The following is a 12,470-nucleotide window of genomic DNA, read 5'->3' as shown; positions in this document are numbered from 1 at the left end:
CTAGTCTTTGATCTTCATCTGTTAGTGCTTCAAGTGCCCCTCATTTGCTTCAAATGAGGTTCTGTTGGCTGCAGATCGCAAGCTGTTAACAGCCTTCCTTCAATCCTGGCGCAGTGTTCTTCATAGCGTCGTTTCTTGGATTGTTTGCTGCCGTACAGATTCAAGAAGGAGGCTGAGAAATTACCACCCTGATGAACAACTTCTCTGATTTTAAAACACACAGTATTCCTTATTCTGAGGAATGACTGCCTTTGGGTTGATGTTCAGGTTCTAGTTGAACACCAGGAGAGTTCTGGAGTACTCACTCTTCTCAAGGCTATCCAGAGTTTGTGACGGTCAGACAATAGAGTGATTTTGCAGAGTCAATAAAGCACAAGTAAACATTATCTGCTCTCAGCCTTGTGGTAGTTACAAAATTGTCAATTTGAGAGGCTTATGAGTGAAGGGGTGGAGTCTAGTCTGTCAATCAGATCATAGCCAATGAGGCATCTGTGTGGGCATGGCCTTATCCTGAGAATTCTGGGAAATCTGATATTTCCTCCTTGGAGGTGTGAGCTGGGCGACATAGCAGCTGACAAGACACATGGACCCACTTTGAGGATGAGACCCCTGCCAGCGCTGAGATGTTTCCAATGACTCTGGATCCAAGGACTTTCTACCCACTGGTCTGTGATCTTCTACATTCGGTATCATTTCATTTGTTTCATTGAGTCTGAAGAGGACTTTATAGATTGGTATCGGACATATGGGTTAATATCAGACTTATGGACTTGATCTGGACTGGGCTGGGATGTTTTCTCAATGTTCAATTGCTCTTATATATAAATCTCTTTCTTATATACATGTCTGTCCATGGATTTGTTTTCCTAGTCTACCCAGACTAACACTAGCTTAGAACCATCAGACATCAATATCTCTCATGCTAGTTCCTCTTCGGAAACTGATTTCAATTTCTATCATCTCCCTGTCAATGTACTGCTACAACCATTGTTGAAGTCTCTTCAGCAAAGTTTTACGAGAATGTGGTATTAATGATATTGTTAAATAATTTCCATGTTCTGTTGGGTCACCTTTCCTTGGAGTAGGCACCAATATGGATCTCTTCTACTTGGTCGGCAGGGTAGCTGAATTCCAAATTTCTGGATATAGACTAGTGAGTGCTTACAGTACTGTATCAGCTTGTTTCACGCACGGCTACCTTCAAGCTTGGACTCTTTCCTTCATTGCCACTGATTTTTGAACGTATGCCATCTCTTGGAATGCAAAACACCTAGGTGCACCGTATTCTTTAAAGTGCAATGGTTTTAGTAAGGGAAGAGAGTTCAAAATATTACAAAGCATCTAATCACACTCTGCTTTCTAGAAAAAATTATGCGTCTGTGTATATATAGACGGTACAATGGGAGGAAGGTGGGCTGGGTGCTGATGATTTCTGCTTCTCAAACATTTCTCCCTCAACTGAGAAATTTTAGAGCAACGTTTTGGCTCTCTGCCCTTCCCTGGTCTCTGCCTATCACCTCAACATAAGATTTTCATAACTGTCTTGGCTAAATATAATTGAGTGAAACAATGAATGTGGAGGTTTAGAGCAATCTTTTTTAAGGCAGGTGACAAGCCTTGCTCACTCTTTTCCTTCTCGATTTCTTGCACAGAAGCCCAGCAATTGCTTTTGAAGATCTGGCAACGGTTTGATAGAGAATCCCGGCTGGTCCTGCCTTAACAAGCCCAGTCATCACTCTTAAGGTTCCCGTTCCTTCACAGTGATTACATTTATAAATTAGACAGGGCCTGGCCAGCCAACTGCAAATTGAAAGACTAGGAAGTTGGAAGACCTGTTACCCTTCCTGACCTCAGCCAGGTTCTTGAATTCCATTTTATCAGAGAAATGTGCACCAGAAGAAGAGAATTGAGGGAGAAGGTGTCAGAGTATATAAAATGGACTGGCCTAACTATTCATAAAGAATAACTTATATACTATTCTATTTGAGTTGGGGATTGGGTGCATGACACCTGCCATTTGGGTATTACACCAGCAGAACTGTATAGAGACACATGAAGACATACGCCAAAACCCTAATGTCACCGGATGTTACAGTTCCAGTGTATGAATATGCTTTTTCTTCCCTTTTACACTTACATACAGAGGAAACCATTTTAAGTTCATGTGCATCCAATTTATACTAAATACTCTTTTGGGCTCTCCTAATAATATCCACATTAAATGAAGGCATATTTCTTTGCATATACCTGTCCTTATTAAGTATGATACCTGCATTGCTTTAGTGTTTCCCTTTCTAAAGCCTTGCACAGTGACATAGATGCATACTTGTACATATTTTTGTTTAGATATGAAAAATTAAAACATGTTTTCATTGGTCACGATTGGTAACAAAACTGTGACTGGCAGTCAGCACCATCATAACACAAATATTTATTCATCAGCAAATAAACTTTGTGAGCAAAGAGCAAAAGCAAAATATCAAAAAATGAAAATAATCACTTGTTCTCTTTTGATGTCAAATGGCAGAATGTCAATGTCATATGAACCAAGAAACCCATCCCCATACCAGAACCTCAATACTATTTCAATTGATTCATGAAATAGATTTCATCTTATTCATATTTTTATATCTACATATATATTGCCCTCAATCAATACTTGGTAACATTATAGTCTTTTAAATGGTTTAAGGTACTTATTACACTTAGAGTTATTTGGTTCTCTAACTGTGAGTTTCAGATAAACAGTATTCACGTCACCTTGGGCTTCATGAGAAATGCAAATTATCAGGCAATATTTCAGTTTTTGGAATTCTGTAGGGCAGAGCTCAGTAAACTCTATTTGGAGAAGACTACCGCAGGACTCAGATGCACGCTAATGTTTAAGAGTCATGGAGTTATGGAAATAATAAAAGAAATATTCCCTTTTCCTGACTACTCACCACAGAAATGTATTCCAGTGACATAATTATGGATTAAAGAAATGTTTAAAGAGTTGTCCAATGGACTATTAATCACATAACTTTTTATAACTGTGATAATTGGATAACAAAGAATAGTCTATATAAAGAATGATAACATAAGGAATATTAATGTTTTAATAAAAAGGATATTTTAAGCATACAGATGAGTGTTTTCAAAGATTAAGGCTATTCAGTAAAGTAATAAAAATATTTAGAAAGCTCTCCTATTCATGAGCTTATGCATGTTCATAATTTTCTTCTTCATAAAGGTTTAGGTCAATGATTCCATAACTAATATACAAATGTAATACTTTATATATGTAATATTACATATATAAGTAACTAATATATAAATGTAACATTTTATTTTTGTGTGTACACATTCATATATACCATCAAATATATTTATGCATATGTATTCTAGATATAGGATGTGTATTTGTTTTCAGTTGCAAAGGTTTGGGAAACTCCTCTTTAGGACATTTTCCATGATTTTGCCTGTCCCATGGACTCTTTCCTAGTTCATCAATTCTGCAAAACAATTCTACTTATATGAACATACAATTAAAGTATATTACACATTTGTGTACTAGACTTGCAATTATCTTTTATTTGGCCACATAATCACTATCATTTTAATAGTATTTATACTTGAGTACATGTCAACAGAACCTCTGGTGATTCAGCAGGTAAAGCATTTGGCTGTCAAACTAAGCAAAAGGTAGACAGTTCAACCCCATCAGGGGCTTCACAGGAGAAATATATGGTGAGCTGCTTCTGTTAAGACTGACAGCCTTGGGAGCCCATTGTCCTACAAGGTTGCCGTGAGTTGGAATCAACTGGAAGCAGTGGACATGTAAACACCAGACTTCTGTCGGAACTACTCCTTATGGTGGTGTTATGTCATGGAGTTGATTCTCAACCTCAATGGCAGAGGAGAACTGCCCCAAGGAAATGTATTCCATTGACATAAATATGGACTAAAGAAATGTTTACAGAGGTGGCCAATGGACTACTAATCACATAGGGTTTTTTTTAACAACTGTGATCATTGGAAAACAAAGAATAGTCTATATAAAGTGTTTGGTGGCATAACTATCAAGCATTCAACAGATAACCAAGAAGTTGACAGTTTAAACCCACTCAGTGTCTCCTCGAGATTTCTGGCAAGTCGCAACACTGATCCGTTCTAGAATGAGCATCAAGAAGCGATGCAGTCAAGTTCTGAATCCATTTTTTTCCCATAAGAAATAACTGAAAACAAATTCATCCATTCTAGACCACTAAGTTTTTACCCTATCCTTGCCTTTTTATGCAAAACATTACACAGAAAGTTCAAAGTGAGTAAGTTCAGAATTAAATAATATAATTTAAATATGAAACACCACATTAGAAAAGTTTTTAACAACTACAGTATGGCCCATACCTTGAGATGAATGAGGATCTGGATCTGTGGATACGGATGTGGGGAGGAGGGATGGAGAGAGTCATTGTTCGGTAGGTGAATCCCCTTCTATAAAATCAATGGGTTGCTGCTTTTCAGGTTTTTTCCCCCCTTCTTTGCCTTTTTTTCACCAGGACCTGGCTGGCTTTCTCTAAAAAAAATAAATAAAATTTAAAAATTTGTCTAATATCATCTGCTGTTGGCATTTCCTTAACTGTTTTCTAAAAAGGTTTACTAAATTATCAACAATATTAATAGAACGGCTAATCAGTTTCTTATCATGAAGATTATTTTCAAAAAATTCTTTCTTAAAAACTCATGCTTTTTAAAATCTAAAAACAGTACAAAAGCCACAAAAACTAAGAAAATTATAGCAAAACACTTGGAACACAGCCACAAAAAGGTTTAAACAATGTGTACTAACACCAACTAATGACTAGTGACCAACACACAACTGCTTTTGTTTACAAAAATCACGCGCTCCGGGTCGGATTCTGATGTTCTGTTCGAGCACAAACTTTTCTCGACATTTCAGTGTCAGAATCCGATCATGTCAAATAATGATGCGGTCGAGCCCCGGGGTCAGCTGTAAATGAAGCAATGTGCCAGGTCTCTCGAGAAGTGGCTGAGTGGGTCAACTTCTTGGTTATCAGTTGAGTGCTTGAATTTTATGCCATCAAAGCTCCTTATTCCTAATAGAACCTAAAATTATGTTTTTTCTAAGATGTGTACTTGAGGAAGAAGATTCTATCCAGAATAACTACTTGAGTCCTGTTTTTTATTTATTTTGCCTGGTAAGTACATGCTTTCATGAACATAATGCTGATTTAAGCATACAAAAATTCATGTAGTGCCCTCTTGCCATTTTCATTAGTTTCCTTTCATTCACAACACTGTATGGGAGAAAAATAGATGTGTCCATATATGGTAATAAAGGGTGTTTCCCCTTCTAAATAACAGAACAAAATTAAGCATGTTTTCAACTACTGTCAGCTGTCAATCTGCTTTTTATTTAATGGAAGAATTCTTTGAAACATGCAATGCCAATTTCAATGCCAGTTCTAACTGTAAAACTACAGTTCATGATTTTGTGTTCAATGCATCTGAGAGACACATAAGATGACCCGTGGATGGGTCTTCAAATGAATGGATGTCTTCGCAGGTAACAGGTGGTACAGTTGTCTGTTTCTTTTGAGAGAAAGAAAAGCAAGCCTCTGTTTCCAAAACATAAAGCAAAAATGCTTTCCCAGGAGAGAGCAAAGCATACTGCTGCTAAAACAAGGAAAACAGTTAAAACTAAGAGGGATGATTTAGAATATTTTAATCTCTATCTGATTGTCAGGCATCTACATTTTCCACCATTTTTCATTACCCGTTTGTGTCTTCAGGACAGAACTCAAATGTTCCTGAGGGAACAATCATTACTAGACAGATTTTACACTTGATGGTTGGAAAGCCAATCATTAGTATCTGACACTTTGGTGTAATATGAAATCAAGAGGCTTCATTCCAATCTAAAAGATTACCTAAAATAAATTATTAAATGATAGAAGACATTTATCATAAGCATCTCACCCATCTTTAAGGAACCACGATCACTGTAGGAAGATGAAAAATATCAGTGTAAAACAATGTATTGTGGTTATTATTGTTAGTAGCCATCAAGTTGGTTTCCACGAATGGTAACTTTCAAGAAAACAAAAGGGTCTAACAGCCTAATCCTCTGGCATCTTCATGGTCACTGGTAAGCCTGAGTCCCTTGTTGAGACTATTAGGTTAATCCGTATCATTGATAGTCCCCTCATTTTCACAGACACTGTTTCACTAAACATGATGTCCCTCTTCTGGATTGCTCTTTTCTGATGACAGGTTCGTTAAGCTGGGTTTTCTGAATAAAAAACAAAACCAGATAGATAGATAGATAGATAGATGATAGATAGATAGATAGATAGATAGATAGATAGATAGATAGATAGATACAGACTTAGATCAAGAAAGAAATGTATATCAAGGAAGTGGCCTAGCCCAGTCCAACCTAAGTCTATGTGTCAGATGCTAGCTGTGGGTCCTTCTAGACTCACCAGCTATTGGCCAGTGAAGGAGGAAGGCAAATCAGGAGGCGGGAAGATCATGGGCTGGTGGGTCCAAAATGGAATGTACCCAAAGTTAGAAGCAATATAGTGGGGGAGGGAGAGGCAACAGTTCCCAAGATCGATGGACAGGTCACATGTGCTGCTGGCCTCAGAAGGAGACAAAGGACACAATCAAACAGGAAGGAAAGGGGCAAGAGAGAGAGGTTGTGTATCCACAGTTTCTCTTACAAATAGATCACACCCCAAAGGAGTCACGATTTGTGCACGTCCCAATTAAGAGCTCAGACTCCACCCTTACTTCCCCACAGGTATAGAGAAGTTAACACAAAACATGACCATCCCAATGCGTCCAAAGTTAGTACTTTTACATTAAAATTAGTATTACAGTACTAAAGTTTACTCAATGCATACAGGTTGCAGGAGTGCTCCAGGTGGCCAACCCTTCAACTTTCCCGAAGGAGAAAGGATCTCCACGGATGTGAAACTTTCATGACTAACACCTATGCCGTCCTTTGAAAACCAGATTTTACTGGATGGAGGAAGGTCTTGGAGGTCAAGATTAGTCCCTAAATTCCTATCCTCAGGAATATGGTCACCCCAGAAGTACAATAGACTGAAAAAAATCGGGATTTAGGGACGAATGGCCAGAACAATCAAGAAGGCTCAACAGAAGTAGCCAATTAAATGAGAAGGGCACAGTCTAATTTTCATCACTGAACAGTGTTTCAGAGTGCAGCCAAGATGCAACTGGAGGACAATGAGCAGAGGTGGGGAACACCTGTTGGACGGTTTTGAGCCTCAACTTCCCTTTCCATTGTCACTGGTAGGTGGCAACAGCGAGTCTTTCTCTCTAGAGGGCCGCAGGTGACAAAGCTTTTGTGTTGTTTATTTTTTAAACTTTTAAAGGCTATAAGTCTTCCTCCCCCCCCCCCATTCCTTCACTTTGAAGTCTTAAATCTCCCTCTACCTGAAAACATAATTGTTACTTTCTGTAACATACTGATAAGTAGGACTTACTTCAAGGGAGAAAAAAATAAAACCCAAACCCACACATTCCAATTATTATATAATTATATTTAAGGGAGCATTTTCACCGATTTCAAAGGTTTACCTACTGCAAATATGAGACTGATTTTAATTCCCCTCTTTATTATAGTCTAGTGCTCATATAATAATCCTTATTATATTGCCCTGAAATTACAAAAAGAATATCATAACTATTTTGTGTTTATTCTAAATATGCGAGATAAGCCATTTAACATTAATGCAGCTGAGGTTTTAATATTATTTTCCCAGAAAGAATGGAAATGAGTTTACTTAATATGAGATGATGGTTCCATATAACTATTAGGATTAGGAAATGTTGAAAATAAGGAATCTTAATAGAAAAAAAATTGCTAAATTTTTATTCAGCTGAAACATGTGGGCTTCAATAAGGTTGGAGCAGCTGCTCTGATTAGCCGTTTGCAACAATAAATTGATAGAATGCTGCATTCTGTAATCACCCCCTCCAGACCCCACTCAAGTTTATACTGTGCATGGTCTCTGACTACTCCTTTGGGAATCTCAGAGACTTTCTGTAATTAAACTTGGTTAGCCTTTTCATGGAACGATGTTTAAAGCATATTATAAATAATTTGCCTGGAAATGTCAACTTCTGGAACCACTCAAAGATCCAGAAAGGCATACTCATCAGATGGTAGCACATCTCAGAAAACACGTTCCAGATTCCAACAGGCTGCTTGTCTTGAAGCAATTTGTAGACTCTGAAATCAGAAACATCTGTGTGCATTTCAACCCCAAACTCTCAATTTGGTATCTTACATGGTTCTCAAGTTCTCTCTCTGGAAGAGAGGAACAGCAGTGCTTCTATTACATGGCCAAGTACCTGGCAAAAGTCTTTCAATCCCACGTGCCAAGATATACCCATTATGCCACAGTCCTTCACATTAAAAGGTCTAAAGGTGCAAACCAGCTTTTTCAGGTGTAACAAAAATAGAGCTATAGTTTTGTTAAAAAACAACACTTTTATTGTGAATTGAGTGAAGGCTTGGCAAGCACATCCTTATTTTTACACTCAACAATGCATGAGGATTTGGTATCATCCCATTCATTGTGATTCTGTCAATGTAACTCGCTCATCCTGTCTACGTCCTCCCTGTGTGTCCTGTCTCCATTCTTTCCTTCCTTCCTCCTAGCCCTTCTGAACTTTGTCCCACGCTCAGTGGGTTTATGCTCATAGCTACTGGCAGATCACTGTCATCGCAGGATTGTGTGCATAACAGTATTTATGTCGACTGCCTTTAACTCTTTAACTCCGCCTAGTGTCTTCCCCTGCCCTCGTCACTTTTTCCAACCTCACTCTTGTTGTGTACCTGGGTTCCTCTTCAAGCTAACCCATGGCTCCAGTCATTGCAGGTGGTGATCACTGCACGATTGGTAACAGGTTGTGAAGAGGTTGAAAGAGGCTAGGTTGTTGAATAGTTTATATGTCAATGAAATGAAAAAAATTAGAAGGTGGAACCCTATAAATTTTATGACCATAGGCCTTTCTGAAATACATGCACTATGATAAATTCTGGTTGGTTTGTTTTTTAATTGGTACTATTTTCCTTCATCGCTCTAGAATTCCCTTAACTTCCCTCAAAACCGAGCTATATTACTTTGAGACTTTTTTAATGATTATTTAAAGAAAACTGCACGTAGCCCGTGTGGCCATCTGATTCATCATCGCTGAGCCTGTGGCAAAGACAAAACAGATAAGTTGCCAAGTTGTTCAGAAGATGAGGTCTTCATTAAGCAGCAGAAAGGAACCTACGGTGAACTGAAGAGAGCATACTGCCTTTAAGTTACACTGTGTGATGCTCCTAGGTCCGCTGTGGCTGATGGAAATTTCTAGCCACCCTAATTCAGTCTCGGACACTTCGAAAATCTCCATATAAGACTTTCTAAGAGTGATAGACACATTTATATGTCAGGTGGCCTCTTTAATTAAAAAGCAAGTAATTATACAACTTACAGAAAAGATTGCATTACTTTTAGGCAATCCTGCCACCAAAAAAGCAGACATTCAATGTGTTCTGAGTCACATATTAAAACTAAGAAAACTCACTGTCCTCTGGTCAATTCCAACTCATAGTGACCCGACATATCAGGGAGTAATGAAATACTGGAGGAGTCTGAGTAGAACACACAGCTAACTCATTCTGTTGTGAACCAAAAGCTTGAAGGTTCAAATCCACCCTTAGGTGCCTGGACAGAAGGAACTGGTCATCTACTTCCAAAACAGTGGCCACTAAAAGCCCTATGGAACACAGTTAAAGTCTTGATACACTTGGGGTTACCAGGAGTCAAAATGCACTGGATGTTTTGGGGTTTGTTTTTGTTTGCTGTGTCTCCTAGATCTATTTTTGTCCTGCTGCCAGATCTGTCTTTTGAAAAAGAAACTCTGATCATGCCATTCACCTGCTTAAAAGCTTCCCTTGTCCACTGCCTGCCTGCTCTGGGCTGTGCCTCATTTGCATTCCCTTCAGCGCTCTCTCAGTACATCCCTTGCAACGTTTCCTCTCTCTTCCTCAGAGACGAAGACAGCTGTGTGTTCATCAAGTATCATTTTCTCATCTTTCTGGGCCCACAGCTAGACTACATTAGGCAGCCTCTCTCGCAGTATGGCGGGGCCTCACTCAGTTCTGAGTAGTGGCATGAGGACAGGAGCGCCATGTGCCGCTCTGGGACTGACATCATACAATCAGCTCGGTCCTTCGAGTACTCCCTTTTCTCTCTGTGAATTGGAACCGACTTGATGCCAGTGAGTTTGAGTTTCTCGGAAGAATCCCATTCTCTTTGATTACAGAATGTCAAAACAGTAGTGTGGGCATCTTTAAAGGACTCAAATTGTGTTCCTTCTGGCTTAGGGAACAAAAAAGTCTGAAGGAGAAAGATGATGGCTGTAGGGTGGATGGGATACACTTCCCCAAATGAAATTCTTACATCCTGACTATCCCTGAAGAAAGAGCAGGTACATACTCGTAGTCACCAGACCCACTGCCACTGAGTCCATTCTGGCGTGGAACAATCCTGTAGAAGGTTCCTGAGGCTATAAATCTTTGAGGGAGATTGATAACCTGAACCTCCTGTGGTTTAGCTGGTGCATTTCAACCACTGACCTTGAAGTTAGCGGTCCGACACTGGCTTAACAACACTCCTCTGATAGATACTACAAACCACAACAAAAATCCCTGAAACCAAAGTTACCAAACACACTGCCATTGAGTCAGTGCTGGCTCACAGCGATCCCCTGTGGGGTTCTGAGACTGTACCTACTGACAGGTGAAAGCCCAGGCTTTCTCCCATGGAGCTGCTGCTAGTTTTGAACTGCCGATGATGTGGATCACAGCCCAATGTGTAACCACTACACATCCATGGCTCCTCTGACGTATGTGTATTTTATACGTACTTACTAACCAAGTAGACAGATGAATGACTGATTTGGACATATGAATTTATTTCTTATTCCCCATACTCATGTCTACTTAGAGTACACATAGATTTTTGTTTAAGTGTCATCTTAGACTTTAGACATAATTAGCAAATAATATGATTTGACACAAAGATTGGTGAGTTTTTGACTTGGACATTTTACATTCAATCCTAGAGTTATTAGGACATAACATATCTGACAGATGTATTGGTATGTTCATAATGCATGTTGCTAAATTGCAAGTGTCTCATACTACAACTTTAACACCTGTCAACCTAGAAGCTAAAATACTTCAACTCATTAATCTAAGTGTTAGATTTCTGAAGCTCTATCCACTGAAAAATAAACTATAAGTCAGGGTCAAGTATAGTTCAAATTTTAAAGGAAATATTATTTAATATGCACCTGAATACCTTTCAAAACTCTGGATAAACAAATGTAAGTTGAAAATCGTAACTCTATTTATCTACATGGTTAAAGTAGAATCAACAGATTTCTGAGACAATCATTTAGGAAAAAGCTGGTATCTAAATGACTCCTTCGATGCAAGCTTAAGCCATTCCTAAGTCCATACCTATGTGCTACATAATGAAAAGAAAAGAAAGAAGAAAAATGGTAAAGTATTGCTCTGGTGATATTTCAACTATTATACTAAAAATGGTTTTGCTAATTCTAATGATTATGATCCAAAAAAGAAAAGAAACAGGAAGTGTTTGGTAAGTTTTCCAGAGCTAGCAACCATTGGGTCAATTCTGACTCACAGTGACTGTGATGGTTAGAGTTTATGTCAACCAGACTAGTGGTTCTCAACCTGTGGGTTGTGACCCACTTGGGAGTCAAATAACCCCTTCACTGGGGCTGCACAATTTATAACAGTAGCAAAATGACAGTTACAAAGTAGCAACAAAAATAATTTTATGGTTGGGGGGGTCACCACTACATGAGAAACTTATTAAAGGGTCTCGGCATTAGAAAGGTTGAGAACCACTGAACTAGACACTCCTAGGTGGACGTAGGGCAGCACACAACCTATCAATCAGGTTGCAGCTTGATGACACCTTCTTGGGGGCGGGGAGGTGACCTGTTGTAGAAGAGAGACTCAGAGTTGAGCTGAGTGCTCAACTTCTACTGCATCTTTATCCCACCTCTGCTTCGTGGATCTCCTGTTATGCCGCCTGCTGATCTAAGGAGCAGAGAGAGAGAGGCAGGGAAAAAAAGTGGGAGGGGGGACCTCAACAAGACTGACATAGTGGCTGCAACAATGAACTCTAACATAAGAATTCTGAGAAGGATTATGACCAAGCAGTGTTTCCAAAACAAAAAACAAATCTCTTATTGCCATTGTGTCTCTGCCAACTCATAGTGACCTTATAGAACATGGTAAAATGGCCCTGTATCATACGCTGTAACTCTTTATAGGAGTAAAAAGCCATGTCTTTCTCCCGCAGAGAGGTTAGTGGTTTCCAACTGCTGAGCTTCCATTAGCAGCC

The sequence above is a fragment of the Tenrec ecaudatus genome, chromosome 18 (genome assembly GCF_050624435.1).
Source record: "Tenrec ecaudatus isolate mTenEca1 chromosome 18, mTenEca1.hap1, whole genome shotgun sequence".
In the NCBI taxonomy this organism is placed as follows: domain Eukaryota; kingdom Metazoa; phylum Chordata; class Mammalia; order Afrosoricida; family Tenrecidae; genus Tenrec; species Tenrec ecaudatus.
This window is presented reverse-complemented; position numbering follows the sequence as displayed.